This window comes from Heterodontus francisci, chromosome 34 (assembly GCF_036365525.1).
Source record: "Heterodontus francisci isolate sHetFra1 chromosome 34, sHetFra1.hap1, whole genome shotgun sequence".
Lineage (NCBI taxonomy): Eukaryota > Metazoa > Chordata > Chondrichthyes > Heterodontiformes > Heterodontidae > Heterodontus > Heterodontus francisci.
In genome coordinates this window covers 18,888,608-18,909,306 of record NC_090404.1, presented here as the reverse complement: position 1 = coordinate 18,909,306, position 20,699 = coordinate 18,888,608, and the positions used below count along the sequence as shown (strand labels likewise).

The 20,699-nt window shown below is 46.9% G+C and overlaps 11 non-coding genes across 11 annotated transcripts; 5 read left to right on the top strand and 6 right to left on the bottom strand.

The window, feature by feature from the left end:
• Positions 1–2,424: 2,424 nt before the first annotated feature.
• trnal-aag (transfer RNA leucine (anticodon AAG)) lies at positions 2,425–2,506 on the bottom strand. The gene has a single exon. It is a non-coding gene; the product is annotated as a tRNA-Leu (tRNA).
• A 368-nt stretch (positions 2,507–2,874) lies between these two features.
• trnai-aau (transfer RNA isoleucine (anticodon AAU)) lies at positions 2,875–2,948 on the top strand. Its single transcript has one exon. It is a non-coding gene; the product is annotated as a tRNA-Ile (tRNA).
• Positions 2,949–5,474: 2,526 nt separating this feature from the next.
• trnal-aag (transfer RNA leucine (anticodon AAG)) lies at positions 5,475–5,556 on the bottom strand. Its single transcript has one exon. It is a non-coding gene; the product is annotated as a tRNA-Leu (tRNA).
• A 368-nt stretch (positions 5,557–5,924) lies between these two features.
• trnai-aau (transfer RNA isoleucine (anticodon AAU)) lies at positions 5,925–5,998 on the top strand. Its single transcript has one exon. It is a non-coding gene; the product is annotated as a tRNA-Ile (tRNA).
• Positions 5,999–8,524: 2,526 nt separating this feature from the next.
• trnal-aag (transfer RNA leucine (anticodon AAG)) lies at positions 8,525–8,606 on the bottom strand. The gene has a single exon. It is a non-coding gene; the product is annotated as a tRNA-Leu (tRNA).
• A 368-nt stretch (positions 8,607–8,974) lies between these two features.
• trnai-aau (transfer RNA isoleucine (anticodon AAU)) lies at positions 8,975–9,048 on the top strand. The gene has a single exon. It is a non-coding gene; the product is annotated as a tRNA-Ile (tRNA).
• A 2,527-nt stretch (positions 9,049–11,575) lies between these two features.
• On the bottom strand, positions 11,576–11,657 carry trnal-aag (transfer RNA leucine (anticodon AAG)). The gene has a single exon. It is a non-coding gene; the product is annotated as a tRNA-Leu (tRNA).
• A 368-nt stretch (positions 11,658–12,025) lies between these two features.
• Positions 12,026–12,099, top strand: trnai-aau (transfer RNA isoleucine (anticodon AAU)). Its single transcript has one exon. It is a non-coding gene; the product is annotated as a tRNA-Ile (tRNA).
• Positions 12,100–14,625: 2,526 nt separating this feature from the next.
• On the bottom strand, positions 14,626–14,707 carry trnal-aag (transfer RNA leucine (anticodon AAG)). The gene has a single exon. It is a non-coding gene; the product is annotated as a tRNA-Leu (tRNA).
• Positions 14,708–17,671: 2,964 nt separating this feature from the next.
• On the bottom strand, positions 17,672–17,753 carry trnal-aag (transfer RNA leucine (anticodon AAG)). Its single transcript has one exon. It is a non-coding gene; the product is annotated as a tRNA-Leu (tRNA).
• Positions 17,754–18,121: 368 nt separating this feature from the next.
• trnai-aau (transfer RNA isoleucine (anticodon AAU)) lies at positions 18,122–18,195 on the top strand. Its single transcript has one exon. It is a non-coding gene; the product is annotated as a tRNA-Ile (tRNA).
• Positions 18,196–20,699: the final 2,504 nt, after the last annotated feature.

Here is a 20,699-nt window from a genome sequence, read left to right as displayed (position 1 = left end):
TTCCAATTCATTCACAAATGCAAATATGCCCCATTTCACCTTGGCTCACTCAAGGTGCTGTGAAACCATCATCCTTTGCTGGAAAACCCATCTGCTGCACCAATGTCATTTCAGGAAAGAAACCTGCCTTCCTTTACTTCTTCTGGCGCCTCCTGACCCACAGTACTTTTAACTGCCCTCTGAAATGGCCGAACTGGCCACTGACCTTTCAAGGGCAATTAAGGACGGACAATAAATGCTGCCTTTCTCACTGATGCCCCGTGAAAAAATAAACAAAAAATGTCAGTCTATTTGAACATTGCTTTGCATCTTTCTGCTGGCTTCCCTCCGTTCAAATCGCCAAATAACAAATTGCCACCCAGGAGAACTGAGTTTCTCACATGTTCCCTTTTATCTTCCTTCATGGGATGTTAGCATCGCTGGCCCATCAATAATTGCTCTTGAGAAGGTGGTGGTGGCGAGCCACCTTCTTGAACTACTGCAGTCCATGTGCAGCCGGTACACCCAGTGCTGTTAGGGAGGGGCTTCCAGAATTGTGACTCAGTGACAGTGAAAGAACGGCGATATAATGCCACGTCAGGATGGTGTGTGCTTTGGTGGGGAACTTGTAGGTAGTGGTGTTCCCCATGCGACTGTTGCCCTTGTCATTTAAGGCGATCGAGGTGACGGGTTTGGAAGGTGCTGTCAAAGGAGACTGGGCTTTAGGGGTGATAATGAGGAGAAAGCTGGAGACTGCAGGAAGATATGAACGGACGAGTGACATCGGCAGAACAGCGGCAATTGGAATTCAATCCACAGAGGTGTGAGGGAACGCATTTGGGGAAGGCTAATAAGGCGAGGGAATACACAATAAATGGAAGAAGTATAAAGGAACAATGGCACCTTGGAGTGCAAGTCCACAGATCCCCGACGATGGTTGCTGTTGTCGTACGTCTTTCAGCGGGTATGTCGACAACTCGTATGCATCGTCAGGGAGGATATGATGTCGTCTGTCACGTGACATAGCAGTCGGAATCTGTTTGTTGAACGAGCAAGACGCTCTGGTGAAAACTCTCCAGCGATATTGATATTCTACTCTCATCGTCAAATCAAGAAGTCACAATATAGTTTACCTGTCCTACCTGCGTGATTGATTGGCGACTTTGTGTTTGAAGGATAGAGGGAGCACAATGCGGTCACAGCGAACGATTTGTCGAAGATTTGGACTTTTTACGGCACATCGGGAGAGCGTCACATTCAGCTTGGCACTGCAGCAGAATTCCGCGAGGGGCGCAGAAGCTGTCGACAGAGCTCCGAGAGGTGAAGCACTATCAGAAGGCAGTACTTCATTGGCGACAGTGAGTAGCTGCACTGAGGGGCCGGCGGTTCAGTAGCGAAGGGGTGTGATCGGTTGATTTGGGGCATGCCGCTGCAAGTTAATTCAAAGACAAGCTTGCAAAAGGCTGAAAAAGGCCAGTGCAGGTCGATTGAAAAGCAGGCTTAAAATAAAATGCTGCAAATAGCCATCACAGCCATTACAGCTATTTGAGGCATCCTGGTGCCATTGACAGCAAAATAAACTGCTTTGTGGACAATGCCTGAAAAAGCGTGCGAAGGGGAGCAACAGGGCCACAGACCTGCAGTGCCATAGAGTTCTGAAAGAGGTGACGGCAAGTAAAAGTACTGCGGGCAGCCAGATCGGCAGCACATTGAAACCTTCGTGCAGAGGAAAGCAGGAAAGCTTCTTCCTACCTCGGAAAGCAGGGAAAATCCCAGGAATGTCCACATGATGACGTTTAAATTCCCATCTACCAAGTGGAAAGCCTCGATCCTCTTGCCAAATTCAAACTTTTCAAAGAAATGGTAGAGCTATGGTTCTTTGATTTGGCTGCATCAGAAGCAGATAAACTAGCAGTTCAAATGAAGATAGCTATGGCAATCGAAGGTCTTCAGAGGCCGAATAGCTGAGGCTTATCGGAAGATGATCAGAAAGATGGTAAGAAAATACAGAGCACTCGAGAAGCAGAAATCCATGCGAAACTCAATTTCAGGAGACATGGGTTGGAATTTCTGTGATATAGACAGCGGTGAAAAGAGAGAATGGAGCAATTTGTCAGTGGCTGTAGGGACAATGGCAAGGATTGAAACCTTTCTGAAATGGACTCATGTGAAAGAATTGCAGAGTTGCGAATGACAATGAAAATTTTCAAAATGCCCTGGTAGAATGTCTTGACATTGAAGTTTTATTGAAAGAGTAGCATAAATAGAAAGGTAACGCTCGCAGGCCAAGAGAGTTTGCGAGCTTTAGCCATGTCTTCAAATACTGGCACAGGAGCCAAGGTGGTGAAAGCAAAGGGGCCGCAGGGAAGAAGTGGACTTGTCCCGGCGACAATGTGCCCAGCACAGCAGATTGAGTGTGCCCAAAAGGAACAGGGAGTCAAATGCTGGCAGCGGTGGGATTCGAACCCACGCCTCCGAAGAGACTGGAACCTTAATCCAGCGCCTTAGACCGCTCTGCCACGCTACCTTGCAGTCAAGGTTGTGGCTGTAAAGGAATTGATTGGTGATTGAAAGGTGCTTTTCTTCAGAATGATCCTGTGAATGGAGGTCTTTGCTTGGGAAGATGGAAGTGAGAGGAATTTGTAAGCACAATGCATTGAAAGTGCAGGCCGAGTGGTTGCATTGTTGAATTGGTAATGCAGGCTTTGTGGATAAATGGAGTTTGCAAAAGCCATTTGAAGATAGAAATCAAAGTCAAAGTGTGTGTGCATGTTGGAAATGTGAAAGAAAAAGAGCAAGTGTTGCTAAAACTCAGCATCTGTGGAGAGAGAAAGAGAGTGCTGATGAAAGGTGACAGACGTACAACATTAACATCAACAGGCAGTTGAGTGTCAAGGCCTGTTAGCTCAGATGGTTAGAGCGTGGTGCTAATAATGCCAAGGTCCTGGGTTCAATCCCCATACAGGCCACTAATTTAAGCACAGGGGCAGTAATTGCCTTGCTTGGGTGCATTGCATTTACAATCCATGAGCAAATACTAATACAAATTCCCCCACAACAGCTCAACCATTTTCCAATTCATTCACAAATGCAAATATGCCCCATTTCACCTTGGCTCACTCAAGGTGCTGTGAAACCATCATCCTTTGCTGGAAAACCCATCTGCTGCACCAATGTCATTTCAGGAAAGAAACCTGCCTTCCTTTACCTCTTCTGGCGCCTCCTGACCCACAGTACTTTTAACTGCCCTCTGAAATGGCCGAACTGGCCACTGACCTTTCAAGGGCAATTAAGGACGGACAATAAATGCTGCCTTTCTCACTGATGCCCCGTGAAAAAATAAACAAAAAATGTCAGTCTATTTGAACATTGCTTTGCATCTTTCTGCTGGCTTCCCTCCGTTCAAATCGCCAAATAACAAATTGCCACCCAGGAGAACTGAGTTTCTCACATGTTCCCTTTTATCTTCCTTCATGGGATGTTAGCATCGCTGGCCCATCAATAATTGCTCTTGAGAAGGTGGTGGTGGCGAGCCACCTTCTTGAACTACTGCAGTCCATGTGCAGCCGGTACACCCAGTGCTGTTAGGGAGGGGCTTCCAGAATTGTGACTCAGTGACAGTGAAAGAACGGCGATATAATGCCACGTCAGGATGGTGTGTGCTTTGGTGGGGAACTTGTAGGTAGTGGTGTTCCCCATGCGACTGTTGCCCTTGTCATTTAAGGCGATCGAGGTGACGGGTTTGGAAGGTGCTGTCAAAGGAGACTGGGCTTTAGGGGTGATAATGAGGAGAAAGCTGGAGACTGCAGGAAGATATGAACGGACGAGTGACATCGGCAGAACAGCGGCAATTGGAATTCAATCCACAGAGGTGTGAGGGAACGCATTTGGGGAAGGCTAATAAGGCGAGGGAATACACAATAAATGGAAGAAGTATAAAGGAACAATGGCACCTTGGAGTGCAAGTCCACAGATCCCCGACGATGGTTGCTGTTGTCGTAAGTCTTTCAGCGGGTATGTCGATAACTCGTATGCATCGTCAGGGAGGATATGATGTCGTCTGTCACGTGACATAGCAGTCGGAATCTGTTTGTTGAACGAGCAAGACGCTCTGGTGAAAACTCTCCAGCGATATTGATATTCTACTCTCATCGTCAAATCAAGAAGTCACAATATAGTTTACCTGTCCTACCTGCGTGATTGATTGGCGACTTTGTGTTTGAAGGATAGAGGGAGCACAATGCGGTCACAGCGAACGATTTGTCGAAGATTTGGACTTTTTACGGCACATCGGGAGAGCGTCACATTCAGCTTGGCACTGCAGCAGAATTCCGCGAGGGGCGCAGAAGCTGTCGACAGAGCTCCGAGAGGTGAAGCACTATCAGAAGGCAGTACTTCATTGGCGACAGTGAGTAGCTGCACTGAGGGGCCGGCGGTTCAGTAGCGAAGGGGTGTGATCGGTTGATTTGGGGCATGCCGCTGCAAGTTAATTCAAAGACAAGCTTGCAAAAGGCTGAAAAAGGCCAGTGCAGGTCGATTGAAAAGCAGGCTTAAAATAAAATGCTGCAAATAGCCATCACAGCCATTACAGCTATTTGAGGCATCCTGGTGCCATTGACAGCAAAATAAACTGCTTTGTGGACAATGCCTGAAAAAGCGTGCGAAGGGGAGCAACAGGGCCACAGACCTGCAGTGCCATAGAGTTCAGAAAGAGGTGACGGCAAGTAAAAGTACTGCGGGCAGCCAGATCGGCAGCACATTGAAACCTTCGTGCAGAGGAAAGCAGGAAAGCTTCTTCCTACCTCGGAAAGCAGGGAAAATCCCAGGAATGTCCACATGATGACGTTTAAATTCCCATCTACCAAGTGGAAAGCCTCGATCCTCTTGCCAAATTCAAACTTTTCAAAGAAATGGTAGAGCTATGGTTCTTTGATTTGGCTGCATCAGAAGCAGATAAACTAGCAGTTCAAATGAAGATAGCTATGGCAATCGAAGGTCTTCAGAGGCCGAATAGCTGAGGCTTATCGGAAGATGATCAGAAAGATGGTAAGAAAATACAGAGCACTCGAGAAGCAGAAATCCATGCGAAACTCAATTTCAGGAGACATGGGTTGGAATTTCTGTGATATAGACAGCGGTGAAAAGAGAGAATGGAGCAATTTGTCAGTGGCTGTAGGGACAATGGCAAGGATTGAAACCTTTCTGAAATGGACTCATGTGAAAGAATTGCAGAGTTGCGAATGACAATGAAAATTTTCAAAATGCCCTGGTAGAATGTCTTGACATTGAAGTTTTATTGAAAGAGTAGCATAAATAGAAAGGTAACGCTCGCAGGCCAAGAGAGTTTGCGAGCTTTAGCCATGTCTTCAAATACTGGCACAGGAGCCAAGGTGGTGAAAGCAAAGGGGCCGCAGGGAAGAAGTGGACTTGTCCCGGCGACAATGTGCCCAGCACAGCAGATTGAGTGTGCCCAAAAGGAACAGGGAGTCAAATGCTGGCAGCGGTGGGATTCGAACCCACGCCTCCGAAGAGACTGGAACCTTAATCCAGCGCCTTAGACCGCTCGGCCACGCTACCTTGCAGTCAAGGTTGTGGCTGTAAAGGAATTGATTGGTGATTGAAAGGTGCTTTTCTTCAGAATTATCCTGTGAATGGAGGTCTTTGCTTGGGAAGATGGAAGTGAGAGGAATTTGTAAGCACAATGCATTGAAAGTGCAGGCCGAGTGGTTGCATTGTTGAATTGGTAATGCAGGCTTTGTGGATAAATGGAGTTTGCAAAAGCCATTTGAAGATAGAAATCAAAGTCAAAGTGTGTGTGCATGTTGGAAATGTGAAAGAAAAAGAGCAAGTGTTGCTAAAACTCAGCATCTGTGGAGAGAGAAAGAGAGTGCTGATGAAAGGTGACAGACGTACAACATTAACATCAACAGGCAGTTGAGTGTCAAGGCCTGTTAGCTCAGATGGTTAGAGCGTGGTGCTAATAATGCCAAGGTCCTGGGTTCAATCCCCATACAGGCCACTAATTTAAGCACAGGGGCAGTAATTGCCTTGCTTGGGTGCATTGCATTTACAATCCATGAGCAAATACTAATACAAATTCCCCCACAACAGCTCAACCATTTTCCAATTCATTCACAAATGCAAATATGCCCCATTTCACCTTGGCTCACTCAAGGTGCTGTGAAACCATCATCCTTTGCTGGAAAACCCATCTGCTGCACCAATGTCATTTCAGGAAAGAAACCTGCCTTCCTTTACCTCTTCTGGCGCCTCCTGACCCACAGTACTTTTAACTGCCCTCTGAAATGGCCGAACTGGCCACTGACCTTTCAAGGGCAATTAAGGACGGACAATAAATGCTGCCTTTCTCACTGATGCCCCGTGAAAAAATAAACAAAAAATGTCAGTCTATTTGAACATTGCTTTGCATCTTTCTGCTGGCTTCCCTCCGTTCAAATCGCCAAATAACAAATTGCCACCCAGGAGAACTGAGTTTCTCACATGTTCCCTTTTATCTTCCTTCATGGGATGTTAGCATCGCTGGCCCATCAATAATTGCTCTTGAGAAGGTGGTGGTGGCGAGCCACCTTCTTGAACTACTGCAGTCCATGTGCAGCCGGTACACCCAGTGCTGTTAGGGAGGGGCTTCCAGAATTGTGACTCAGTGACAGTGAAAGAACGGCGATATAATGCCACGTCAGGATGGTGTGTGCTTTGGTGGGGAACTTGTAGGTAGTGGTGTTCCCCATGCGACTGTTGCCCTTGTCATTTAAGGCGATCGAGGTGACGGGTTTGGAAGGTGCTGTCAAAGGAGACTGGGCTTTAGGGGTGATAATGAGGAGAAAGCTGGAGACTGCAGGAAGATATGAACGGACGAGTGACATCGGCAGAACAGCGGCAATTGGAATTCAATCCACAGAGGTGTGAGGGAACGCATTTGGGGAAGGCTAATAAGGCGAGGGAATACACAATAAATGGAAGAAGTATAAAGGAACAATGGCACCTTGGAGTGCAAGTCCACAGATCCCCGACGATGGTTGCTGTTGTCGTAAGTCTTTCAGCGGGTATGTCGATAACTCGTATGCATCGTCAGGGAGGATATGATGTCGTCTGTCACGTGACATAGCAGTCGGAATCTGTTTGTTGAACGAGCAAGACGCTCTGGTGAAAACTCTCCAGCGATATTGATATTCTACTCTCATCGTCAAATCAAGAAGTCACAATATAGTTTACCTGTCCTACCTGCGTGATTGATTGGCGACTTTGTGTTTGAAGGATAGAGGGAGCACAATGCGGTCACAGCGAACGATTTGTCGAAGATTTGGACTTTTTACGGCACATCGGGAGAGCGTCACATTCAGCTTGGCACTGCAGCAGAATTCCGCGAGGGGCGCAGAAGCTGTCGACAGAGCTCCGAGAGGTGAAGCACTATCAGAAGGCAGTACTTCATTGGCGACAGTGAGTAGCTGCACTGAGGGGCCGGCGGTTCAGTAGCGAAGGGGTGTGATCGGTTGATTTGGGGCATGCCGCTGCAAGTTAATTCAAAGACAAGCTTGCAAAAGGCTGAAAAAGGCCAGTGCAGGTCGATTGAAAAGCAGGCTTAAAATAAAATGCTGCAAATAGCCATCACAGCCATTACAGCTATTTGAGGCATCCTGGTGCCATTGACAGCAAAATAAACTGCTTTGTGGACAATGCCTGAAAAAGCGTGCGAAGGGGAGCAACAGGGCCACAGACCTGCAGTGCCATAGAGTTCAGAAAGAGGTGACGGCAAGTAAAAGTACTGCGGGCAGCCAGATCGGCAGCACATTGAAACCTTCGTGCAGAGGAAAGCAGGAAAGCTTCTTCCTACCTCGGAAAGCAGGGAAAATCCCAGGAATGTCCACATGATGACGTTTAAATTCCCATCTACCAAGTGGAAAGCCTCGATCCTCTTGCCAAATTCAAACTTTTCAAAGAAATGGTAGAGCTATGGTTCTTTGATTTGGCTGCATCAGAAGCAGATAAACTAGCAGTTCAAATGAAGATAGCTATGGCAATCGAAGGTCTTCAGAGGCCGAATAGCTGAGGCTTATCGGAAGATGATCAGAAAGATGGTAAGAAAATACAGAGCACTCGAGAAGCAGAAATCCATGCGAAACTCAATTTCAGGAGACATGGGTTGGAATTTCTGTGATATAGACAGCGGTGAAAAGAGAGAATGGAGCAATTTGTCAGTGGCTGTAGGGACAATGGCAAGGATTGAAACCTTTCTGAAATGGACTCATGTGAAAGAATTGCAGAGTTGCGAATGACAATGAAAATTTTCAAAATGCCCTGGTAGAATGTCTTGACATTGAAGTTTTATTGAAAGAGTAGCATAAATAGAAAGGTAACGCTCGCAGGCCAAGAGAGTTTGCGAGCTTTAGCCATGTCTTCAAATACTGGCACAGGAGCCAAGGTGGTGAAAGCAAAGGGGCCGCAGGGAAGAAGTGGACTTGTCCCGGCGACAATGTGCCCAGCACAGCAGATTGAGTGTGCCCAAAAGGAACAGGGAGTCAAATGCTGGCAGCGGTGGGATTCGAACCCACGCCTCCGAAGAGACTGGAACCTTAATCCAGCGCCTTAGACCGCTCGGCCACGCTACCTTGCAGTCAAGGTTGTGGCTGTAAAGGAATTGATTGGTGATTGAAAGGTGCTTTTCTTCAGAATTATCCTGTGAATGGAGGTCTTTGCTTGGGAAGATGGAAGTGAGAGGAATTTGTAAGCACAATGCATTGAAAGTGCAGGCCGAGTGGTTGCATTGTTGAATTGGTAATGCAGGCTTTGTGGATAAATGGAGTTTGCAAAAGCCATTTGAAGATAGAAATCAAAGTCAAAGTGTGTGTGCATGTTGGAAATGTGAAAGAAAAAGAGCAAGTGTTGCTAAAACTCAGCATCTGTGGAGAGAGAAAGAGAGTGCTGATGAAAGGTGACAGACGTACAACATTAACATCAACAGGTAGTTGAGTATCAAGGCCTGTTAGCTCAGATGGTTAGAGCGTGGTGCTAATAATGCCAAGGTCCTGGGTTCAATCCCCATACAGGCCACTAATTTAAGCACAGGGGCAGTAATTGCCTTGCTTGGGTGCATTGCATTTACAATCCATGAGCAAATACTAATACAAATTCCCCCACAACAGCTCAACCATTTTCCAATTCATTCACAAATGCAAATATGCCCCATTTCACCTTGGCTCACTCAAGGTGCTGTGAAACCATCATCCTTTGCTGGAAAACCCATCTGCTGCACCAATGTCATTTCAGGAAAGAAACCTGCCTTCCTTTACCTCTTCTGGCGCCTCCTGACCCACAGTACTTTTAACTGCCCTCTGAAATGGACGAACTGGCCACATGACCTTTCAAGGGCAATTAAGGACGGACAATAAATGCTGCCTTTCTCACTGATGCCCCGTGAAAAAATAAACAAAAAATGTCAGTCTATTTGAACATTGCTTTGCATCTTTCTGCTGGCTTCCCTCCGTTCAAATCGCCAAATAACAAATTGCCACCCAGGAGAACTGAGTTTCTCACATGTTCCCTTTTATCTTCCTTCATGGGATGTTAGCATCGCTGGCCCATCAATAATTGCTCTTGAGAAGGTGGTGGTGGCGAGCCACCTTCTTGAACTACTGCAGTCCATGTGCAGCCGGTACACCCAGTGCTGTTAGGGAGGGGCTTCCAGAATTGTGACTCAGTGACAGTGAAAGAACGGCGATATAATGCCACGTCAGGATGGTGTGTGCTTTGGTGGGGAACTTGTAGGTAGTGGTGTTCCCCATGCGACTGTTGCCCTTGTCATTTAAGGCGATCGAGGTGACGGGTTTGGAAGGTGCTGTCAAAGGAGACTGGGCTTTAGGGGTGATAATGAGGAGAAAGCTGGAGACTGCAGGAAGATATGAACGGACGAGTGACATCGGCAGAACAGCGGCAATTGGAATTCAATCCACAGAGGTGTGAGGGAACGCATTTGGGGAAGGCTAATAAGGCGAGGGAATACACAATAAATGGAAGAAGTATAAAGGAACAATGGCACCTTGGAGTGCAAGTCCACAGATCCCCGACGATGGTTGCTGTTGTCGTAAGTCTTTCAGCGGGTATGTCGATAACTCGTATGCATCGTCAGGGAGGATATGATGTCGTCTGTCACGTGACATAGCAGTCGGAATCTGTTTGTTGAACGAGCAAGACGCTCTGGTGAAAACTCTCCAGCGATATTGATATTCTACTCTCATCGTCAAATCAAGAAGTCACAATATAGTTTACCTGTCCTACCTGCGTGATTGATTGGCGACTTTGTGTTTGAAGGATAGAGGGAGCACAATGCGGTCACAGCGAACGATTTGTCGAAGATTTGGACTTTTTACGGCACATCGGGAGAGCGTCACATTCAGCTTGGCACTGCAGCAGAATTCCGCGAGGGGCGCAGAAGCTGTCGACAGAGCTCCGAGAGGTGAAGCACTATCAGAAGGCAGTACTTCATTGGCGACAGTGAGTAGCTGCGCTGAGGGGCCGGCGGTTCAGTAGCGAAGGGGTGTGATCGGTTGATTTGGGGCATGCCGCTGCAAGTTAATTCAAAGACAAGCTTGCAAAAGGCTGAAAAAGGCCAGTGCAGGTCGATTGAAAAGCAGGCTTAAAATAAAATGCTGCAAATAGCCATCACAGCCATTACAGCTATTTGAGGCATCCTGGTGCCATTGACAGCAAAATAAACTGCTTTGTGGACAATGCCTGAAAAAGCGTGCGAAGGGGAGCAACAGGGCCACAGACCTGCAGTGCCATAGAGTTCTGAAAGAGGTGACGGCAAGTAAAAGTACTGCGGGCAGCCAGATCGGCAGCACATTGAAACCTTCGTGCAGAGGAAAGCAGGAAAGCTTCTTCCTACCTCGGAAAGCAGGGAAAATCCCAGGAATGTCCACATGATGACGTTTAAATTCCCATCTACCAAGTGGAAAGCCTCGATCCTCTTGCCAAATTCAAACTTTTCAAAGAAATGGTAGAGCTATGGTTCTTTGATTTGGCTGCATCAGAAGCAGATAAACTAGCAGTTCAAATGAAGATAGCTATGGCAATCGAAGGTCTTCAGAGGCCGAATAGCTGAGGCTTATCGGAAGATGATCAGAAAGATGGTAAGAAAATACAGAGCACTCGAGAAGCAGAAATCCATGCGAAACTCAATTTCAGGAGACATGGGTTGGAATTTCTGTGATATAGACAGCGGTGAAAAGAGAGAATGGAGCAATTTGTCAGTGGCTGTAGGGACAATGGCAAGGATTGAAACCTTTCTGAAATGGACTCATGTGAAAGAATTGCAGAGTTGCGAATGACAATGAAAATTTTCAAAATGCCCTGGTAGAATGTCTTGACATTGAAGTTTTATTGAAAGAGTAGCATAAATAGAAAGGTAACGCTCGCAGGCCAAGAGAGTTTGCGAGCTTTAGCCATGTCTTCAAATACTGGCACAGGAGCCAAGGTGGTGAAAGCAAAGGGGCCGCAGGGAAGAAGTGGACTTGTCCCGGCGACAATGTGCCCAGCACAGCAGATTGAGTGTGCCCAAAAGGAACAGGGAGTCAAATGCTGGCAGCGGTGGGATTCGAACCCACGCCTCCGAAGAGACTGGAACCTTAATCCAGCGCCTTAGACCGCTCGGCCACGCTACCTTGCAGTCAAGGTTGTGGCTGTAAAGGAATTGATTGGTGATTGAAAGGTGCTTTTCTTCAGAATGATCCTGTGAATGGAGGTCTTTGCTTGGGAAGATGGAAGTGAGAGGAATTTGTAAGCACAATGCATTGAAAGTGCAGGCCGAGTGGTTGCATTGTTGAATTGGTAATGCAGGCTTTGTGGATAAATGGAGTTTGCAAAAGCCATTTGAAGATAGAAATCAAAGTCAAAGTGTGTGTGCATGTTGGAAATGTGAAAGAAAAAGAGCAAGTGTTGCTAAAACTCAGCATCTGTGGAGAGAGAAAGAGAGTGCTGATGAAAGGTGACAGACGTACAACATTAACATCAACAGGTAGTTGAGTGTCAAGGCCTGTTAGCTCAGATGGTTAGAGCGTGGTGCTAATAACGCCAAGGTCCTGGGTTCAATCCCCATACTGGCCACTAATTTAAGCACAGGGGCAGTAATTGCCTTGCTTGGGTGCATTGCATTTACAATCCATGAGCAAATACTAATACAAATTCCCCCACAACAGCTCAACCATTTTCCAATTCATTCACAAATGCAAATATGCCCCATTTCACCTTGGCTCACTCAAGGTGCTGTGAAACCATCATCCTTTGCTGGAAAACCCATCTGCTGCACCGATGTCATTTCAGGAAAGAAACCTGCCTTCCTTTACCTCTTCTGGCGCCTCCTGACCCACAGTACTTTTAACTGCCCTCTGAAATGGCCGAACTGGCCACTGACCTTTCAAGGGCAATTAAGGACGGACAATAAATGCTGCCTTTCTCACTGATGCCCCGTGAAAAAATAAACAAAAAATGTCAGTCTATTTGAACATTGCTTTGCATCTTTCTGCTGGCTTCCCTCCGTTCAAATCGCCAAATAACAAATTGCCACCCAGGAGAACTGAGTTTCTCACATGTTCCCTTTTATCTTCCTTCATGGGATGTTAGCATCGCTGGCCCATCAATAATTGCTCTTGAGAAGGTGGTGGTGGCGAGCCACCTTCTTGAACTACTGCAGTCCATGTGCAGCCGGTACACCCAGTGCTGTTAGGGAGGGGCTTCCAGAATTGTGACTCAGTGACAGTGAAAGAACGGCGATATAATGCCACGTCAGGATGGTGTGTGCTTTGGTGGGGAACTTGTAGGTAGTGGTGTTCCCCATGCGACTGTTGCCCTTGTCATTTAAGGCGATCGAGGTGACGGGTTTGGAAGGTGCTGTCAAAGGAGACTGGGCTTTAGGGGTGATAATGAGGAGAAAGCTGGAGACTGCAGGAAGATATGAACGGACGAGTGACATCGGCAGAACAGCGGCAATTGGAATTCAATCCACAGAGGTGTGAGGGAACGCATTTGGGGAAGGCTAATAAGGCGAGGGAATACACAATAAATGGAAGAAGTATAAAGGAACAATGGCACCTTGGAGTGCAAGTCCACAGATCCCCGACGATGGTTGCTGTTGTCGTAAGTCTTTCAGCGGGTATGTCGATAACTCGTATGCATCGTCAGGGAGGATATGATGTCGTCTGTCACGTGACATAGCAGTCGGAATCTGTTTGTTGAACGAGCAAGACGCTCTGGTGAAAACTCTCCAGCGATATTGATATTCTACTCTCATCGTCAAATCAAGAAGTCACAATATAGTTTACCTGTCCTACCTGCGTGATTGATTGGCGACTTTGTGTTTGAAGGATAGAGGGAGCACAATGCGGTCACAGCGAACGATTTGTCGAAGATTTGGACCTTTTACGGCACATCGGGAGAGCGTCACATTCAGCTTGGCACTGCAGCAGAATTCCGCGAGGGGCGCAGAAGCTGTCGACAGAGCTCCGAGAGGTGAAGCACTATCAGAAGGCAGTACTTCATTGGCGACAGTGAGTAGCTGCGCTGAGGGGCCGGCGGTTCAGTAGCGAAGGGGTGTGATCGGTTGATTTGGGGCATGCCGCTGCAAGTTAATTCAAAGACAAGCTTGCAAAAGGCTGAAAAAGGCCAGTGCAGGTCGATTGAAAAGCAGGCTTAAAATAAAATGCTGCAAATAGCCATCACAGCCATTACAGCTATTTGAGGCATCCTGGTGCCATTGACAGCAAAATAAACTGCTTTGTGGACAATGCCTGAAAAAGCGTGCGAAGGGGAGCAACAGGGCCACAGACCTGCAGTGCCATAGAGTTCTGAAAGAGGTGACGGCAAGTAAAAGTACTGCGGGCAGCCAGATCGGCAGCACATTGAAACCTTCGTGCAGAGGAAAGCAGGAAAGCTTCTTCCTACCTCGGAAAGCAGGGAAAATCCCAGGAATGTCCACATGATGACGTTTAAATTCCCATCTACCAAGTGGAAAGCCTCGATCCTCTTGCCAAATTCAAACTTTTCAAAGAAATGGTAGAGCTATGGTTCTTTGATTTGGCTGCATCAGAAGCAGATAAACTAGCAGTTCAAATGAAGATAGCTATGGCAATCGAAGGTCTTCAGAGGCCGAATAGCTGAGGCTTATCGGAAGATGATCAGAAAGATGGTAAGAAAATACAGAGCACTCGAGAAGCAGAAATCCATGCGAAACTCAATTTCAGGAGACATGGGTTGGAATTTCTGTGATATAGACAGCGGTGAAAAGAGAGAATGGAGCAATTTGTCAGTGGCTGTAGGGACAATGGCAAGGATTGAAACCTTTCTGAAATGGACTCATGTGAAAGAATTGCAGAGTTGCGAATGACAATGAAAATTTTCAAAATGCCCTGGTAGAATGTCTTGACATTGAAGTTTTATTGAAAGAGTAGCATAAATAGAAAGGTAACGCTCGCAGGCCAAGAGAGTTTGCGAGCTTTAGCCATGTCTTCAAATACTGGCACAGGAGCCAAGGTGGTGAAAGCAAAGGGGCCGCAGGGAAGAAGTGGACTTGTCCCGGCGACAATGTGCCCAGCACAGCAGATTGAGTGTGCCCAAAAGGAACAGGGAGTCAAATGCTGGCAGCGGTGGGATTCGAACCCACGCCTCCGAAGAGACTGGAACCTTAATCCAGCGCCTTAGACCGCTCGGCCACGCTACCTTGCAGTCAAGGTTGTGGCTGTAAAGGAATTGATTGGTGATTGAAAGGTGCTTTTCTTCAGAATTATCCTGTGAATGGAGGTCTTTGCTTGGGAAGATGGAAGTGAGAGGAATTTGTAAGCACAATGCATTGAAAGTGCAGGCCGAGTGGTTGCATTGTTGAATTGGTAATGCAGGCTTTGTGGATAAATGGAGTTTGCAAAAGCCATTTGAAGATAGAAATCAAAGTCAAAGTGTGTGTGCATGTTGGAAATGTGAAAGAAAAAGAGCAAGTGTTGCTAAAACTCAGCATCTGTGGAGAGAGAAAGAGAGTGCTGATGAAAGGTGACAGACGTACAACATTAACATCAACAGGTAGTTGAGTGTCAAGGCCTGGTCAGATGGTTAGAGCGTGGTGCTAATAACGCCAAGGTCCTGGGTTCAATCCCCATACAGGCCACTAATTTAAGCACAGGGGCAGTAATTGCCTTGCTTGGGTGCATTGCATTTACAATCCATGAGCAAATACTAATACAAATTCCCCCACAACAGCTCAACCATTTTCCAATTCATTCACAAATGCAAATATGCCCCATTTCACCTTGGCTCACTCAAGGTGCTGTGAAACCATCATCCTTTGCTGGAAAACCCATCTGCTGCACCGATGTCATTTCAGGAAAGAAACCTGCCTTCCTTTACCTCTTCTGGCGCCTCCTGACCCACAGTACTTTTAACTGCCCTCTGAAATGGCCGAACTGGCCACTGACCTTTCAAGGGCAATTAAGGACGGACAATAAATGCTGCCTTTCTCACTGATGCCCCGTGAAAAAATAAACAAAAAATGTCAGTCTATTTGAACATTGCTTTGCATCTTTCTGCTGGCTTCCCTCCGTTCAAATCGCCAAATAACAAATTGCCACCCAGGAGAACTGAGTTTCTCACATGTTCCCTTTTATCTTCCTTCATGGGATGTTAGCATCGCTGGCCCATCAATAATTGCTCTTGAGAAGGTGGTGGTGGCGAGCCACCTTCTTGAACTACTGCAGTCCATGTGCAGCCGGTACACCCAGTGCTGTTAGGGAGGGGCTTCCAGAATTGTGACTCAGTGACAGTGAAAGAACGGCGATATAATGCCACGTCAGGATGGTGTGTGCTTTGGTGGGGAACTTGTAGGTAGTGGTGTTCCCCATGCGACTGTTGCCCTTGTCATTTAAGGCGATCGAGGTGACGGGTTTGGAAGGTGCTGTCAAAGGAGACTGGGCTTTAGGGGTGATAATGAGGAGAAAGCTGGAGACTGCAGGAAGATATGAACGGACGAGTGACATCGGCAGAACAGCGGCAATTGGAATTCAATCCACAGAGGTGTGAGGGAACGCATTTGGGGAAGGCTAATAAGGCGAGGGAATACACAATAAATGGAAGAAGTATAAAGGAACAATGGCACCTTGGAGTGCAAGTCCACAGATCCCCGACGATGGTTGCTGTTGTCGTAAGTCTTTCAGCGGGTATGTCGATAACTCGTATGCATCGTCAGGGAGGATATGATGTCGTCTGTCACGTGACATAGCAGTCGGAATCTGTTTGTTGAACGAGCAAGACGCTCTGGTGAAAACTCTCCAGCGATATTGATATTCTACTCTCATCGTCAAATCAAGAAGTCACAATATAGTTTACCTGTCCTACCTGCGTGATTGATTGGCGACTTTGTGTTTGAAGGATAGAGGGAGCACAATGCGGTCACAGCGAACGATTTGTCGAAGATTTGGACTTTTTACGGCACATCGGGAGAGCGTCACATTCAGCTTGGCACTGCAGCAGAATTCCGCGAGGGGCGCAGAAGCTGTCGACAGAGCTCCGAGAGGTGAAGCACTATCAGAAGGCAGTACTTCATTGGCGACAGTGAGTAGCTGCGCTGAGGGGCCGGCGGTTCAGTAGCGAAGGGGTGTGATCGGTTGATTTGGGGCATGCCGCTGCAAGTTAATTCAAAGACAAGCTTGCAAAAGGCTGAAAAAGGCCAGTGCAGGTCGATTGAAAAGCAGGCTTAAAATAAAATGCTGCAAATAGCCATCACAGCCATTACAGCTATTTGAGGCATCCTGGTGCCATTGACAGCAAAATAAACTGCTTTGTGGACAATGCCTGAAAAAGCGTGCGAAGGGGAGCAACAGGGCCACAGACCTGCAGTGCCATAGAGTTCTGAAAGAGGTGACGGCAAGTAAAAGTACTGCGGGCAGCCAGATCGGCAGCACATTGAAACCTTCGTGCAGAGGAAAGCAGGAAAGCTTCTTCCTACCTCGGAAAGCAGGGAAAATCCCAGGAATGTCCACATGATGACGTTTAAATTCCCATCTACCAAGTGGAAAGCCTCGATCCTCTTGCCAAATTCAAACTTTTCAAAGAAATGGTAGAGCTATGGTTCTTTGATTTGGCTGCATCAGAAGCAGATAAACTAGCAGTTCAAATGAAGATAGCTATGGCAATCGAAGGTCTTCAGAGGCCGAATAGCTGAGGCTTATCGGAAGATGATCAGAAAGATGGTAAGAAAATACAGAGCACTCGAGAAGCAGAAATCCATGCGAAACTCAATTTCAGGAGACATGGGTTGGAATTTCTGTGATATAGACAGCGGTGAAAAGAGAGAATGGAGCAATTTGTCAGTGGCTGTAGGGACAATGGCAAGGATTGAAACCTTTCTGAAATGGACTCATGTGAAAGAATTGCAGAGTTGCGAATGACAATGAAAATTTTCAAAATGCCCTGGTAGAATGTCTTGACATTGAAGTTTTATTGAAAGAGTAGCATAAATAGAAAGGTAACGCTCGCAGGCCAAGAGAGTTTGCGAGCTTTAGCCATGTCTTCAAATACTGGCACAGGAGCCAAGGTGGTGAAAGCAAAGGGGCCGCAGGGAAGAAGTGGACTTGTCCCGGCGACAATGTGCCCAGCACAGCAGATTGAGTGTGCCCAAAAGGAACAGGGAGTCAAATGCTGGCAGCAGTGGGATTCGAACCCACGCCTCCGAAGAGACTGGAACCTTAATCCAGCGCCTTAGACCGCTCGGCCACGCTACCTTGCAGTCAAGGTTGTGGCTGTAAAGGAATTGATTGGTGATTGAAAGGTGCTTTTCTTCAGAATTATCCTGTGAATGGAGGTCTTTGCTTGGGAAGATGGAAGTGAGAGGAATTTGTAAGCACAATGCATTGAAAGTGCAGGCCGAGTGGTTGCATTGTTGAATTGGTAATGCAGGCTTTGTGGATAAATGGAGTTTGCAAAAGCCATTTGAAGATAGAAATCAAAGTCAAAGTGTGTGTGCATGTTGGAAATGTGAAAGAAAAAGAGCAAGTGTTGCTGAAACTCAGCATCTGTGGAGAGAGAAAGAGAGTGCTGATGAAAGGTGACAGGCGTACAACATTAACATTAACAGGTAGCTGAGTGTCAAGGCCTGTTAGCTCAGATGGTTAGAGCGTGGTGCTAATAATGCCAAGGTCCTGGGTTCAATCCCCATACAGGCCACTAATTTAAGCACAGGGGCAGTAATTGCCTTGCTTGGGTGCATTGCATTTACAATCCATGAGCAAATACTAATACAAATTCCCCCACAACAGCTCAACCATTTTCCAATTCATTCACAAATGCAAATATGCCCCATTTCACCTTGGCTCACTCAAGGTGCTGTGAAACCATCATCCTTTGCTGGAAAACCCATCTGCTGCACCGATGTCATTTCAGGAAAGAAACCTGCCTTCCTTTACCTCTTCTGGCGCCTCCTGACCCACAGTACTTTTAACTGCCCTCTGAAATGGCCGAACTGGCCACTGACCTTTCAAGGGCAATTAAGGACGGACAATAAATGCTGCCTTTCTCACTGATGCCCCGTGAAAAAATAAACAAAAAATGTCAGTCTATTTGAACATTGCTTTGCATCTTTCTGCTGGCTTCCCTCCGTTCAAATCGCCAAATAACAAATTGCCACCCAGGAGAACTGAGTTTCTCACATGTTCCCTTTTATCTTCCTTCATGGGATGTTAGCATCGCTGGCCCATCAATAATTGCTCTTGAGAAGGTGGTGGTGGCGAGCCACCTTCTTGAACTACTGCAGTCCATGTGCAACCGGTACACCCAGTGCTGTTAGGGAGGGGCTTCCAGAATTGTGACTCAGTGACAGTGAAAGAACGGCGATATAATGCCACGTCAGGATGGTGTGTGCTTTGGTGGGGAACTTGTAGGTAGTGGTGTTCCCCATGCGACTGTTGCCCTTGTCATTTAAGGCGATCGAGGTGACGGGTTTGGAAGGTGCTGTCAAAGGAGACTGGGCTTTAGGGGTGATAATGAGGAGAAAGCTGGAGACTGCAGGAAGATATGAACGGACGAGTGACATCGGCAGAACAGCGGCAATTGGAATTCAATCCACAGAGGTGTGAGGGAACGCATTTGGGGAAGGCTAATAAGGCGAGGGAATACACAATAAATGGAAGAAGTATAAAGGAACAATGGCACCTTGGAGTGCAAGTCCACAGATCCCCGACGATGGTTGCTGTTGTCGTACGTCTTTCAGCGGGTATGTCGACAACTCGTATGCATCGTCAGGGAGGATATGATGTCGTCTGTCACGTGACATAGCAGTCGGAATCTGTTTGTTGAACGAGCAAGACGCTCTGGTGAAAACTCTCCAGCGATATTGATCTTCTACTCTCATCGTCAAATCAAGAAGTCACAATATAGTTTACCTGTCCTACCTGCGTGATTGATTGGCGACTTTGTGTTTGAAGGATAGAGGGAGCACAATGCGGTCACAGCGAACGATTTGTCGAAGATTTGGACTTTTTACGGCACATCGGGAGAGCGTCACATTCAGCTTGGCACTGCAGCAGAATTCCGCGAGGGGCGCAGAAGCTGTCGACAGAGCTCCGAGAGGTGAAGCACTATCAGAAGGCAGTACTTCATTGGCGACAGTGAGTAGCTGCACTGAGGGGCCGGCGGTGCAGTAGCGAAGGGGTGTGATCGGTTGATTTGGGGCATGCCGCTGCAAGTTAATTCAAAGACAAGCTTGCAAAAGGCTGAAAAAGGCCAGTGCAGGTCGATTGAAAAGCAGGCTTAAAATAAAATGCTGCAAATAGCCATCACAGCCATTACAGCTATTTGAGGCATCCTGGTGCCATTGACAGCAAAATAAACTGCTTTGTGGACAATGCCTGAAAAAGCGTGCGAAGGGGAGCAACAGGGCCACAGACCTGCAGTGCCATAGAGTTCAGAAAGAGGTGACGGCAAGTAAAAGTACTGCGGGCAGCCAGATCGGCAGCACATTGAAACCTTCGTGCAGAGGAAAGCAGGAAAGCTTCTTCCTACCTCGGAAAGCAGGGAAAATCCCAGGAATGTCCACATGATGACGTTTAAATTCCCATCTACCAAGTGGAAAGCCTCGATCCTCTTGCCAAATTCAAACTTTTCAAAGAAATGGTAGAGCTATGGTTCTTTGATTTGGCTGCATCAGAAGCAGATAAACTAGCAGTTCAAATGAAGATAGCTATGGCAATCGAAGGTCTTCAGAGGCCGAATAGCTGAGGCTTATCGGAAGATGATCAGAAAGATGGTAAGAAAATATAGAGCACTCGAGAAGCAGAAATCCATGCGAAACTCAATTTCAGAAGACATGGGTTGGAATTTCTGTGATATAGACAGCGGTGAAAAGAGAGAATGGAGCAATTTGTCAGTGGCTGTAGGGACAATGGCAAGGATTGAAACCTTTCTGAAATGGACTCATGTGAAAGAATTGCAGAGTTGCGAATGACAATGAAAATTTTCAAAATGCCCTGGTAGAATGTCTTGACATTGAAGTTTTATTGAAAGAGTAGCATAAATAGAAAGGTAACGCTCGCAGGCCAAGAGAGTTTGCGAGCATTAGCCATGTCTTCAAATACTGGCACAGGAGCCAAGATGGTGAAAGCAAAGGGGCCGCAGGGAAGAAGTGGACTTGTCCCGGCGACAATGTGCCCAGCACAGCAGAATGAGTGTGCCCA